The 14,766-nt window shown below is 37.9% G+C and overlaps 1 protein-coding gene and 1 pseudogene across 1 annotated transcript in view; both read left to right on the forward strand.

The window, feature by feature from the left end:
• Window positions 1–14,766, forward strand: part of AP3M2 (adaptor related protein complex 3 subunit mu 2) — a 65,618-nt gene that overhangs the window by 28,237 nt on the left and 22,615 nt on the right. The window lies entirely within an intron of this gene.
• Window positions 14,573–14,691, forward strand: LOC118609507 (annotated as a pseudogene).

A 14,766-nucleotide genomic window follows, 5' to 3' on the forward strand; every position in this document is an offset into this window, starting at 1 on the left:
AGATTTCTAGACTTACTCTCCCAAATGTTTTATTAAATTTTTAAGTTAAGAGAGCCATATTTTTAATTTCTAAGAGTTCTTTCTTAGTCTTTGTTCTCTATTATTCTTTTGTTATATTATTCTCTTCTCAGTCCATGGATCACTTTTATCTCTCTGGAAATATTAATAATAGTTTTTGTTTTCCCCTTCTTCTAATTCTTAGAAGATGTTTAATTATCCCAATTTCTAATATGATAATGGACAATTCAGATTTTCCATTTTTTCTTGGGTCATTTTTTTTTTTTTGTCATTCACCTTCTGCCTGGCAATTCTACATTTCAGCTATATCTTCAAATTTGCTGCCATGTGATTTATAATTCTATGAAGAAAGCTTTTTAAAAAATCTCTTCTATATTCATGGTTATCGATTTCTTATTCTTTTCCATTTTTACTTTCTCTTTTTTTTCTTGATCAGTTTTCAACTTCCTTAATTTCAGTTCTGTTTTCATTTTCTCTTCATAGGTTTTTTCACCCTTTTTTCTTATGTGTTTAATCAGGAGACTTCTTGAATAGTGGGGGATTGGAGTTAGAGTGCTATATTAGCATAGTGATGTGAATAAATATTAGATAGTAAGCTAAGAAAATTCATTAAGTCTAATTGACTATGCACAATGTTTATTAGTCATTTCATATTCTTTTCTATTTATTTGTATGTGTGCTGAGAGGGCTAAGAGATGGATTGAGTAGAAGTTACTGTGTAGTTTGGCAGCTGTGGAAGAAGTGCCCATGGATGCTTAGTAAACAGAAAAAGGCAAGAGAAGATTTTAACATCTACATGGGGTTGAGCCCTTTAGGAATTTCTGGTAAATAAAAGCCTACAAAGAAAACTGTCTGGGAGTCAGAAACAAGTAATGGCATTTAAATTTGAAAACAGAGTTAAAAAGAACATTGCACTCACCATATACCTAGTGTTATTACCATTCTCTGATAATTTAAGAATAATACTGGGAATTGTTTTATTACAAAATATCCAACTATTTTCTCCAAAGCGTATTCAAGTTTAGGAAAACATCACTAAAGTTATTTGAGCCTCTGAATCTTGTCTTGTGTTTTTGTTATTCATAGTATCCTTATCATCTTAATTTTTTAAAATTTGATTTAATTTTTATGGGGGGCAGGGAATATGCTTTTAAATGAGAAGTTCTAATATTTCCTGAAACATCAGCCTTGTTTTGTTTCTCAGAAACTTAGAGAAAATGGAGCTTTCAGATCAGGATCTAATTTTTCTCCAACATCTGATTAGAAAAAAAATTTAAGCACACAGAAAATTTGATATAAATGTGCAGTGAACAGGCATATGCTTACCCCATAGATTCTACAGTCTGAATTTAATTTTTATTAGCTAGAATTAATGTTCGCCTAAACCTCTGAGTAATGTTGTATCGAGTGATAGCTCCACCATAATTACATAGGTAGTATTCTGTTCCTACTGGTAAATCCAGTGCTTCATAAGAGTTCTGTACTGCAGCCAACTTTGAGTGCTCTAAACAAGCCAGTACAGGTCAGCTGTTAGCTGGGTGGAGGAGCTTCTAGAGAGTTCTTCCCAGCTTAGAGAAACAAAATTTCAAAGTTATCTGGCTTTCTGCCTAAAGACACCTACAACATTTGGCTCTTGTAAGCATTGCCTTCCAGAGGCATAACCTGGGACTTTCAGGTTGTATAGTAAGAGAGTTATTGCCACTGCTTTGGGCTAGAAAGTGGCAAGGACAGTAATAGAAACAGGGGTGTAACTGGGGTTCCTGTCCCCTAGGTTCTACTGTCTCCACAGATGGCACAGTGCTCTGTCCCCATGTGCTCTCTTCTACAAATTTATACAAACTTCTCCATATTTTTCAGAGCCACTATAACCTTTAAAGAGAAAAGAGGATACAATTCTTTGAAATTATATTCTAAAGAAAGCAGTGGCAATCATCTCTCTAAGCTGGTTCCAACCACCATATGTGATATCACAAGCTATATATTTCAACTCATAGTAACTGCTTCATTTTGGCAAAACGTCGTATAGCACTAGTGTCTTTCTTTTCCTGGAAGGTCTTTGGTTAAGAACAGACTTCAAAACAATGAACTGTGTGCTCATCAGTGAGCTAGCTTCTTTTCGCAGGAAAAAAAAAAAAAAGTACTGTGGCTGCATGAAACCTATGACTTTCCATTCTTATCCAGTAAGAACTGATGTAATTTTCTCAGTGCTAAAGTCCTTTGGAGCAGCCCTGAATATACCATTTTGAACAGGTGTGGAATACTTGAATGAATATAAAAATAACACTTTTAGAATGGGAATAGTATTTTTAAATTATAAAAATCCTTTCCTCTTTTGGCCTAAGTGCAGGACCTTAACTCTAAACCTAAACATTTTATGAAGACGACCAAGTAGTAAATACATTAGTCTTTGTGGGCCATACATTCTATTTTACAAGTATTCAATTCTGCCATGATAGTGCAAAAGCAGCCATAGGCAATAAATGAATGAGCAAGGCTACATTCCAATTTTATTATGGACAACTAAATAAAGACTATGTTAGTTATTCACAAAACAAAAACCTCATGTTTACTCTGTACAACCAAACTCTAGCATAAATTAAAAGATTACAAGCCCACTGCACTGTACACAACCAATGTTTCCTCATATATAGTCTAATTCTTAATATTAAGATACCTTTCATTCAATTTGTGAAGCCACAAGATTAGAGACTAACACTGAGCCTGTATTTTCACATAATCTAAAATGTAACGTCAGAGGTTAATAACACAGGTTTTGGAGTCAGTCGGATGTGAATTCAAATCCAGGCTCTGTAGCTTTCTTAGCTGTGTAAAATTAGGTACATTGAAAAATTTCTACATGTTTCCTCATTTGTAAAATAGACGAACTGTTTGGAAGATTAAAAGAAATAATGCACATCAAACTCAACACAGTTTTCATTAATGCACACAATAAACGCTCAATAGATGTTAACTCTGTCATTATACAGTAAGTCGTCGATAAGTAATGATTCTTATTTGTATCTGTGTGGAAAGATCACCCATGCCATTGAGGTTCAAAAGTCCATTTCACTGATTATATACCACTTTGTAGTTAGGAAAATCACCCTAATGTACTGTCATATTTTTTCATTCAGAAGCCCTGTGATTAATTTGATATAATAATAGATGGATTATACTGTTGGCTCCTGGGAGGGGTGTATTTACATGTTTGACTTGCCACTGGGACTATCTTTACATATCTGTGACTTAACGGTATTGGCTTGTCTATGTGTACTTTTTAAATTAATACTTATTGAAGCATTTTTAAAAAGAGTTCAGACACCTTATGAAGCATTCCAAATCTCATTAGTGTTCAAATAAATGTAGTTTTAAAGTTCTTTCTAAAAGTTATTTATTTTTTATTGGTAATATATGGTACATAGGCTAAAATTCAAAAAGTACAAAAGATTATATGATGAAAAGGAAATTTTATTCATCTCCCCACTACATTCTCTATCCCAGTCGCTTTCCTAAGCAGCAACCCCTTCGAGATACACACACACACACACACACACATACTGGTATGTATATGTTACATACTGTTCTGCACCTTGCTCTACCACTTTAGAATATTCTGGAAATTTCCCATATCTCTGCATATAGAGCTGCCTTGTATTTTTTAATGGCCGCTTACTATAGATGTGTCCCACATTATTTACCCACACCCTAGGGATAGACTTTTCGATTGTTACCAATTGTTTGTTCTTACAAGCAAAATTGCAGTGTGCCTTGTAACTTTTAATCTTCTTTGTATCGTGATTTTTCTCCTTTTTCTTCCAGCATTATCTGATGAGTGATTCTGTGGGGGCTTTCCCGAGTACCGTGGCCCCAGACCTCAGCAAGTATTTGTGGAGTTAGTTACTGGTTCTTCCTCCAGCATTCTTGGTTTAAGTCTCCAGTTCATCTACCTGCTCGGGCCCTACTGGGAGCCGGGTGTGTTATTAACCGCATGTGAGGGTGTGTGTGTCTGAACAGGGGTGAGCACACGTGTCCTGCCCTGATTTCTGGGGCATGCATGCATGGGAGGGAGCAATTCTGAGTGCAAGTGGCTGCTTGTTTCTTTCGCAAAGTGTGTTGAGCAGAGGTGGTGTTGCGATCTGTGGTATGTAGTCCTGGCGTGAAGCTGCGGATGACACTCTCCAGCTCTGGTCCACAGACCTCCCCCAACCAAGGGAGGTATTTAAAGGTGTCCCTTAGAAACAGGCACTACCCGGGCAGCCGACTCCAGAACAATGGGTCCTTTCAGCCACCCCTTTTAGATGTATGGCTCATCACCATGACAACCACCCCATTATTGAAAGTCAGTGCGGGTCCCGCCTCAGACACTCTCCTCCTAGGTTCCCCTCCCCCTCCGGCCCGCCGTATGGTGTGTGTGGCACTGGCAGCTGTTGTCAAAAGAAGGCACCTCTTTGTCTCCAGGGGATGAAAGACATTTGGTTTTCATCGCCACTCTTTCTCTCCGCCCAACTTTTTCTGCGCGCTCTGCTCCCTGTTCCCAGACAGTGTCCCTGGATGCGGGAGCCCAGCCCCGAATACCCACCCGTAACTTTTGGTCTCAATTTCCTCTTGGATTCACTCTTCCCAAAGCATTCCTGCTTTTACCTCCAACTCTTTGAGTCATTAGAAGTCTCACTCTAAACTGTACTGTCTCAAGCAAGGGAATTCACTTTAGAAATCTCGGGTTTCTTTATTCAGCTCCGCTCTTGGAGTTCTAGTACAAACCACTTCTCCCCTCAGACCCAATAGCACCACCTTCTGTAGTCAAGAGCTTATTGCTGAGTCTGTCCCCTCTGTTCGAGCAAAAGCTCTTTGCCACTGTAGTTTAAAAGTTGGGCCTGTTCCTGAGAATAAGGACTAAGGTGGTTGGTTATCTTAGGGATCTCGCATTCAAACAGCTAGACATCTTCTGGCTGAAGAAAAGATGACACAATTACATAAAACAACTTGACCTGTATTTTTTCTCAGATGTTTAATTTAAATGTATTAAAATATTTTTAATGTGTATTAATTACTTTGAATGAATACCTAAGTACGATTTACTTAAATTTGTCTGTGGAGGAACTTTATAAAAATTAAATTTAAAAATGAGAAAACATCTTTGACTGATCATATGCCTGGGATTTGGGGTTCAAAGAATATTGCCCCTGAGCCTATAATCTGCACTAGGGATCCTAAGATTGGAACAGATGGTGTTTTCCAGACCTATCTGGAAATTAAAAAAAAAAAGGTTACAGTGGTAAGGCAAAAAACAGCACCAGAAGGAGGAGGAATGCTGTGAAGAGAAAAATACAGAAGCTTATAATCACCAGTGGGGACAGAAAGAGAGCAAAACTGAGTGTATTGAGCTCTTGTGGAGGTAAAAACAAAACACAACAAACTGACACTTTAAGATTCTGTGTGGGTGGGAAAAGTAATCAGCATATTCATAAAATTTTATCTAATATTAAAAAAGGTAGATACTAGAGATAGAAACTTGATAACTATTTCAGATCTCACTGAGTCTGCTATTTAAAAAATACATTAAAGTTTAAAAAGGACTTTAAAAAAACTTTGGAAAAAACCCTAAAAGAATGACAAGTAAAAGGGAAAGGAAGTTCAGCAGGTGACTGACAAGAGGTATATTTTTCTGGTCTTTGCTTCCAGTTACTATTACTTTTGACAAACAGGAAGCTGTCAAAACTGGCACACAGGACACGAGTATTTGCAAAACGAAGGGGTGTTTTCCATCTGAGAATAATTTTTATTTAAATAATTGTATAGAAATAATAAGTATGGTACTCTAGAATAATAGTCCAAGCTCTTCCCCATCATTACCAAATATATTTTGGAGGAAATTCTGTCAATTTTTTCCTGTGAGATTTGATTAATGTTTGGTGATTTCACATGAGGGTCACAATACAGTGTCACAATTTGAAACTCCAGTTATTTAACTTAATCTTTTTTTAAAGTGTTTAAAATTGTTATTAACAAATAAAAGCAATTTTCCCTTTTTGGCAGTAATACTCGTGGTTATATCTGTAGTCTGATTTTTACCAGTAAATTACATCATTTTTTAATTTTATTAAAGTTATAGATGGAACTATGTAAAAGTGTGCTCTCTGGAGCTCAGGGGCCACCATGGGAACTAAGACTGAGGCCAAGTAACAGAACTCTAGAATTATGATCTCCATGTCATTCTGAGCAGCTCTGCTTTATTTGTTTTTTATGTAAACTTTCATTTATCTAAAAGATTTCACTGCTAAAAAGAAAAAATAAATTAAGGCCACTATTATAACAAAAAATTAAGAGTTGTAAAAGATCTTAGAGTTAATTTAGTACAATCCTCTCATTTAACAGATAAGGACATTGAGATCCAAGGAATTTATCATGCCATTAGTCAGCTCACACCCTGTGACCACATACCATCCCTATAGCCCTTTCAGACAAGTGCTGAACGCAATACTCACTCCCTGGCTATCACTTGCTGGACTTTCTTGTTACTATAAACATATTTTTGTTTTACCTTCTTATTTTAATCTACTTTATGGAGATTAAATAAAAGCTATCTTGTGGAACTTTCCTACCTTCCAATTTGTCTTCCCTAAGTCCTTCAATTCCAGACTTTACTTAAAATATTGAACTGATTGTAGATGCTCAATTCACTGCCACTGTCTGCAGATAGCTCATTAGTTGCCTATCCAATATCCGTTTTCTTGTTCTCCTTATCAACAAAATCCTGTGTAGGAAGTGGGGGTAGTACCGTGCCAAGCTAAAAACATTCTCAGGCCCTCTTTTGGCTCAATTATGAACAATAAAATACAGTGGGACTTTAGGAAAAGCTCAATAAAGGGAACTTACTCTGTAACTCATGTCCATTTACTCTTTGCCTTTCTTCCTTCTTTCTGCCCGGAATATAGCCTGATGATTGGAGCGACAGCAACAATATTGTGAGCAAGAAGATCAAACCTCCACTCTAGGATTGGTGGAATGGCAAACTAAGAGAAGCCTACATCCATAATGTGAAGTTGCCATTCCTGCCCTGGAGTTCCTACCCCTTGACTTCTCATAATGTGGAAGAAAAATAAACCTCTATCTTGTTTAAACCAGTATTTGGGGGGTTTCAGTTGCATGCGATAAAACATAATCCCCACTAGCTCCCATTTAGGACAAAAACAAAGTAGGCTAGGAAATTCAGTTTTATTGAGTGATCTGTTTTGAACACTTACTATATAGTGCTGATATAGTACTTACATATATCATCGTAGGGCTTATAGCATCATAATAATAAATCATTCATTTAGTCATGTCATGAAACAATCTCCTCCTCTGAATCCCTACCCCTGGCTATGTGTAGACATACGTATACATCTCTTGTCCAGATGCCAGGTCCATGTATTGCAAGACCTAAAATTTCAACCACTGCCTTGACATGTTTGAGCATCACAGGGCCCAAAGGCCTAACTGTGAATTTCCCTACTCTCACCAAATATTCTCCCAACAGCAGGAATATTTCTTTGCCTGGATAGTTCCTTTATCACCTGGACCAGTTGTACTCTATGCAACTAATGGATTTTACCTCCCTGTCACCTCTCAAAGTTATTCAAACAAGCTATTTACATAGTCCTACAGAAACCAAGGATCATTTCACCCTCTTGTCACTACAAAGCTTGCCTTTACAGCCCCTGGTTGTTCACTCTATTCTAGGGTGCAACCTGCATGAGACCTTACATGGTATGCAATATCTTCCTCCTTGGCCTGTGAGTGTATGTCACTAATAAACTGCTTCAATTTCATCTGTTTAGTGTTGAATCTCATGCATTTAACCATCTCATACTATTTAGGGTGGCTTCCTTCCTTCACCAATGGGGCGAATAGGAAGTGATCAGAAATGTTTGTTTAACAAACATTTATTGAGGCCTCTTAGTTGCCAGGTACTGTGTTAGGTAATGACAGTGAGCAAGACAGATACAGTACCTGCCCTCAAGATACATACACTCTAGTGGAGAAGACTGACAAAGAAAAAAGGCAACAGAGAAACAAATACAGGAATTTCAAGCTGTGATCGGTGCTTTAAAGGATAGAGAATAGTACGAGGTAGCAGAGGAAGAGGAAGATGGGAGGAGGGTGAATTTAGATAAGGTAGTAATGGAAAAGTCACTAAGAAGGTCATATAAGTAAGACTTCAAGAAAGAAAAGGAACTAGCCATGCAAAGACCAAGAGGGAAAGTCTTTCAAGTAGAGGAAATAACATATTTTAAGCCTAGAAGCAGTAGGGAGGGGAGGAATGGCAAGAGATTTAATTGGAAATCTGGGAGAGAATAGACAAAAGAGGTGTGCCTTAGCATGTTTGGGCTGCTATAACAAAAACACCATAGACCGGGTGGCTTAAACAACACACATTTATTTCTCACAGTTGTGGAGGCTGGGAAATTTAAGATCGAGGTGTTGGTGGATTCAGTGTCTGGTGAGGATATGCTTCCTGGTTCATAGACAGCCATCTTCTTGTTGTGTCTTCGCATGGTAGAATAGGCAAGGATGCTCTTTGGGTTCTCTTTTTTAAGAAATGCATTCATAAGATCCCCACTTTCCTGACCTAATCACCTCCTAAAGGCCCCACCTCCAAATACCATCCCATTGGGAATTAGAATTTAACATGAATTTTGAGGGGACACAAACATTCATTCTATAGCAAGGTGCTATAAAGGCATTTGGATTTAATGTCATGGGAAGGCATCGAAGGGTTCTAACCTGCAGATAACAGTTCACAGTTGTAAAAACTCACTTTTGCTGCCATATAGATAATGGATCTAAGCGAGTGAGAGTGGAACTAGTAGAATCTGTAAATTGCTTTGAATGCTATAGACATTTTAACAATATTAATTTTTTAATCCATAAGCATAAAACATCTTTCCATTTAGTCATGTCTTCTTCATTTTCTTTCCTTAATGTCTTGTAGTTTTCAGTATACAGGTCTTTCACCTCCTTGGTTAAATTTATTCCTAGCTATTTTATTCTTCTGATGTAATTGTAAATGGGTTTGTTTTCTTAATTTTTTCTTTCTAATGGTTTGTAATTAGTGTTTAGACATACAACAGATTTTTGTGTATTGATTTTGTGTCCTGCAACATTACCAATTTCATTTATTAGTTCTAAGACTTTTTTGATGAAGTCTTTAAGGTTTTCAACATATATTATCATGCCATCTGCGGTGATGATTTTCCTTCTTCCTTTCCAATTTGGATGCCTTTAATTTCTTTTTCTTACTTAATTGCTCCAGCTAGGAATTCCAATGCTATTTTGAATAAAAATGACAAGTGTAGGCATCCTTGTCTTGTTCCTAATCTTAGAGAAAAACTTTCAACTTTTAGCCATTTAGTATGATGTTAGCTGTGGGCTTGTCATATATAGCCTTTATTATGTCAAAGCACATTCCCTCTTTATCCGCTTTGTTGAGAGGTTTTATTGTTTTTTTAATCATAAATGAATGTTAAATTTCGTCAAATGCTTGTTCCTGACATAAATCTTGGCAATAATTTTAAAATCTGACACAAAACATAAAAAAGCAGAAGCAAAAAATAAACAAGTGGAACTACATTAAACTAAAAGGCTTTTGCACAACAAAGGAAACTATCAACAAAATGAAAAGGCAACCTATTGAATGGAAGAAAATATTTTCAAGTTATATATCTGATAACGGGTTAACATACAAAAAATATATAAAGAACTCATACAACTCAATAGCAAAAAAAAAAAAAAAACTAAACCCCAAAAATTTGACTTAAAAAGGGATAGAAGATCTCAATAGACATTTCTCCAAAGAACACGTACAGATAGGCAATAGGTACCTCAAAAGATTCTCACATCATTAATCACTAGGAAAATGCAAATCAAAACCACAATGAGATATCACCTCATGCCTGTTAGATAGCTATTATCAAAAAGACAAGAAATAGCAAATATTGGTGAGGATCTGGAGAAAAGGCAACCCTTGTGCACTATTGTTGGGAATGTAAATTGGTGTAGCCAGTATGGAAAACAGTATGGAGTTTCCTCAAAAAAATAAAAATAGAGCTACCATATGATCTAACAATTCCATTTCTGGGTATTCATTCAAAAATTAAAACACTAACTCAAAAAAACATATGTACTCCTGTGTTCATTGTAGCACTATTTATAATAGCCAAGATATAAAAACAACCAAAATGTCCACTGATGGATAAATGGATAAAGAAATTGTGATATTATATATATATATATATATATATAATGAAATATTATTCAGCCACAAAAAAGAATGTAATTTTGCCATTTGCAACAACGTGAATGGAACTTGATGGCATTATGCTAATGAAATAAGTCAGACAGAGACACATACCATATGATTTCTCTTATATGTGGAATTTAAAAAAAACAGCTTATAGATACAGAGAATAAATTGGTGATTGCTGGGGGCAGGTAGAGAAATAAGTAAAGAGGGTCAAAATAAATGACTGAACAAATGAATAAATAAAGGAATGAATTATAGTCACATTTGCCTTAACCGCTTAGGATTATAAATACATTTCTTTTTCTTTAAACATACATCCTAATTCCAAAATAATTGATCACAATTATCTTTCCTTTCTTCATATGCCTGTTTACAAAGAGGTCTTCAAAGGGAAATAACCATAAGCATAAAATGTGTATTGTCATTGTTTGTGTAGTATAGATATTCAATAAATATTTCTTGCCTGAATAAAATAATGATATTTTTCTCAAAATAAAAAAAGGCAGTCACAAAACTTCACATATTGTATGATTCCATTTATGGGAAATGTCCAAAAGAGGCAAATCTACAGAGACAGAAAGTAGAATAGAGTTTGCCTAGGGTTGGGAAGTTGGGAGCAAATGAAAAGTGACTGCTAACTCTAGCTACAGGGTTTTTTGGTGGGGGTTACAAAAATGTTCTAAAATTAGATTGTGGCAATGGTTGCACAGCTCTATGCATATACTAAAACCATTTTAAAAGGGTGAATGGTACGGCATATACATTTCATCTTAGTAAAATGGCTTTTTAAAGAGAATAAAAAATAAAAATGAGAGCTCGGTTTTGCTGCTGTATAGAAAAAGGATTGAAGGGAGTGAGAGTAGAACTGGGAGGGTTTATAATCTTTCAAGCAAGAGGCGATGGTGGCCTGGACTAGGGTAATGACAGTGGAGTTGGAGAGAGGATGGTTTCCTGATATGCCTTAGAGATAGAAGCAACAGGGTTTGCTTCTGACCAGAGGAGGGGATGAAGGCAATGGAGGACTTAAGAATAACTTGTGGGTATTGGTTTGAGTAGTTGAGTAGATAGTGATGTCATTTACTGAGAAGAAGAAAACAAGGTGGAGTAGGTCTAAAGGAAGAATCATATTTGGGAAGGAAACGCAAGAGCTCCTTTTTGCCCTGTTAGGATGTCTGTGAGGTGCCTAAGTGGAAATATCAAGTGGGTAATTGGATATGTGGGTCTGGAGCTCTGTGAAGAGGTTGAGGTTGGACATATAAAACCAAGAGTCATCGTCATTAAAAGAGTTCTTATACTCATGAGGTACTCAAGGCAAAGAGAATAGACAGAAAATGGAGGACTGCCTAGTAACAAACCATAGAAAAATGCCATGCCCCTGAGGTGGGAGTCCCTCACAATTGGATGTTCTTGGGGTTCATTTTCTAGGGAAGAGGCCATTTGGTGTGACAATCACTTTCCCGAAGACTGGAGTGCAGTAGGCCTGCTCGAGGCTTCTAGGAGAGGGATGCTGCTGTTTTCTTGTCAGGCATGGTTTGCATTTCAGGAACTTGAGATGATTTTCCTGGGGCTCCGGAGTAAGAGGAGTTATAGAGAGAACCTCTGCCGTCTGGAGTACCGGGTATGCATCTCAAGATACCCTGATTACATCATATCTTGTGAGCAACACTATTACTTGCATGTTACTCTTTCTGTTCATTTTCCTTTTATTATCCTCAAGTCTTTATACAAACTTTGTATAAGTGTCCACCCTGGTATTTGCTCTGCAATGGAAAATTAAACAAAATCTAGTGTGTCTAAACTGGTGTTGAAGAGATAAAGGGATACCGAGCCTCCCAAGTCCAACATGGTGGGAGCAGCAGCCAGTAGTGGGAGGTCCCTAATGGGGAAGTTTGGTCTCTTTTTCGATAGTAGGTGTGTCATGTTCAGGCTCTCCTCTCTACAAGGGCAAGCTCTTAACGTGGCCAGCCTTAAAAAAACTGGTTTTGATTTTTAAAAGGGAGATGGTCATTTCTTTAGATTTTTTTCTACATTTGATTGTAAGCTCCTTGAGGACATGCTTTAATTGTTCTTGTCCTCTCAGTGTCCAGGAGGTAGTGGAACCTCCCATAAATGTTAGTTAAGTAAATGAATGAATGTATATAAGGCACTGAGATATACACACTGGTCAAGGAGTTTACAATTCAGTTATGGTGATCAAATTGCGTACACAAATGCATGGCAGGTCTCAAAAGTACTGTAGTTTACATGAAAGAGCTGTGAATGACTATTTAATTACAGAGGACGGAGAAATTTCTTCCAGTGTGGGGTTCTCCAGGTTGGGACAGACTTTGTGGAGGAGAAAACATATGGCTAGGCCTTTGAGGGCTGGGAAGAACTTCTACAAATAGGATGAGTAAGAGACAAACACTTGCCAAGTAGAGGGATCCGTGAGAACAAAGACACAGAAGGCAGGCATGCTGTTTCTCCATTCGTGACCAGTAGTGAGGTCTGATGCAAGGGCGGTATCCATGGACAGAGGAGGAAATGTCAAAGCTGGAGAAGTGTGTTGGAGCTCACTGCAGAGCTCTTTAAAATGTCTTTCTCAACGAGCAAGGCCTCTGCGGACTATATGGGTCTGTGGCCTTTTAGGAGCCAGCCACACGACAGGAGGTGAGCGGCGGGCAACCGAGCTGAATCTTCATCTGTATTTGCAGCAGCTCTCCAGCACTAGCATCACTGCCTCAGCTCCATCTCAGATCATCAGGCATTAGATTTTCATAGGAGCGTCAGTCTTTAGTGCCAAAAATGATGGGGACTGCTGTACTATACAAACTCCCCAATTCTGTATTGTTCAATTCAACTCAACAAATATTTGAGTGTCGACCTGGCATTGCTATGACTGAATGCATGCCATCTCTCCGTGCCCTAACTGTTCCTCTCTGCCAGCAATCCCCATCTCAACAAATGACACTTTCATCCACACAGTTGTCTAAATTAGAAACTAAAGAATAATCTTTGATTCCTCATTCTCCTTCACCACTCACCTTCAGTTAATCCCCAATCCCTATCGTTCTACCTGCAAAACACCTCTGGAATTTGTCCACTTCTTTTAAATCCCCCATCCTGGTTAAGTCTCTAGCATCTCTCATGTTGATTAATGCAATAGTCTAAATGATCTCCCTGCTGCCAACCTTGACCTTCTCCAACCCATCCCACACTCATGGTCTTTCTGAAACATAAATCTGAAAGCACTTCACTCTCCTATTTAACATTTCTTCAATGGGCTCCCAGGCTTACGAGAGAGGCAGGAGGTCTGTGTGCACTCTGAGCCAGACTGCTTCAATGTTCCAGTGTGGTCAAAGTCCAGCTCAACTACTTACTTGCTTACTTGACTTTTGGCAAGTTACCTAAGCACTCACTGCAGTTTTCTCATCTATAAAAAGGGGATCATAAAAGTAATTTCTTTTAGGAGCATTGGGAAGATTAAAGGAATCTGGATCTTCCTCTCCTCTATAAACTGAAATTTGGAATGTCCCACACTCCCTTAGTCATCTCAGCTGGTCTCATGGCTTTAAATATCTATATACTGATAACTCCCAAATTTACATCTGCAGTTTAGCCCTCTGTCCAGAATCCTAGGCTCATATATATCCAGCTGCCTTCTCAACATCTCCACTTGGGTGGCTAATAGAGCTACAGATATATTAAACTTAATGTGTCCAAGCTTGAATTCTTGATTTTTTCCCCTTCAAACCTGCTTTATCCATAGTCCTTTAAATGTCGATTCATGGAATTAGTTTTCCAGTTGATCAGGCTCAGATGTCCTGCATTTTCCTCTTGTTTCACTCCCCACATCCCATCTATCAGGAAATCCGGCTGGCTCCTCCAGACTGTGTACAGAATCTTGGCTCCCCCTTTTCATGGCCACACCCTGCCCAAGCTCATACCTCTCTCACCTAGATTACTGCAGCAATCTTCTAATGAGTGTCCTTCCACCCTGGCCCATCTACAGTCTCTTCTCAACCCAGCAGATTGATAAATGTAATCCGGTCCCCATCCTTGACTCTGTAACCTCATCTTTTACTTTACCTCATATTCATTTGACTCCAGCTACACTATTATCCTTACTGTTCCTGAGACTCCTCAAGCACACTGTGGTCTTAAGGCTTTCGCATTGTCTATTCCCTTTATAGGATATCCCTGTAACTAACTCCCTCTCCTCCAAATCTTTGATCAAAGTCTTTTCTCAATGAGACTCACTCTCATTACTTTTTTAAAAACTAGATCCCATTCTACACCCATGCCACCCTGAATAAGCCTGATCCTGTCTGATCTTGGAAGCTAAGCAGGGTTGGGCCTGATTAGTACTTGGATGGGAGACCACCTAGGAAGACCAGGTGCTGTAGGCATAAAAAAATAAAAAATAAGGGATTGTAAGATGACAAGGTCCTTGCAATCTGTGGGGTCAACCAAGGGTTGCTTCA

This window comes from Rousettus aegyptiacus, unplaced genomic scaffold (assembly GCF_014176215.1).
Source record: "Rousettus aegyptiacus isolate mRouAeg1 unplaced genomic scaffold, mRouAeg1.p scaffold_m13_p_11, whole genome shotgun sequence".
NCBI classification, from domain to species: Eukaryota; Metazoa; Chordata; class Mammalia; order Chiroptera; family Pteropodidae; genus Rousettus; species Rousettus aegyptiacus.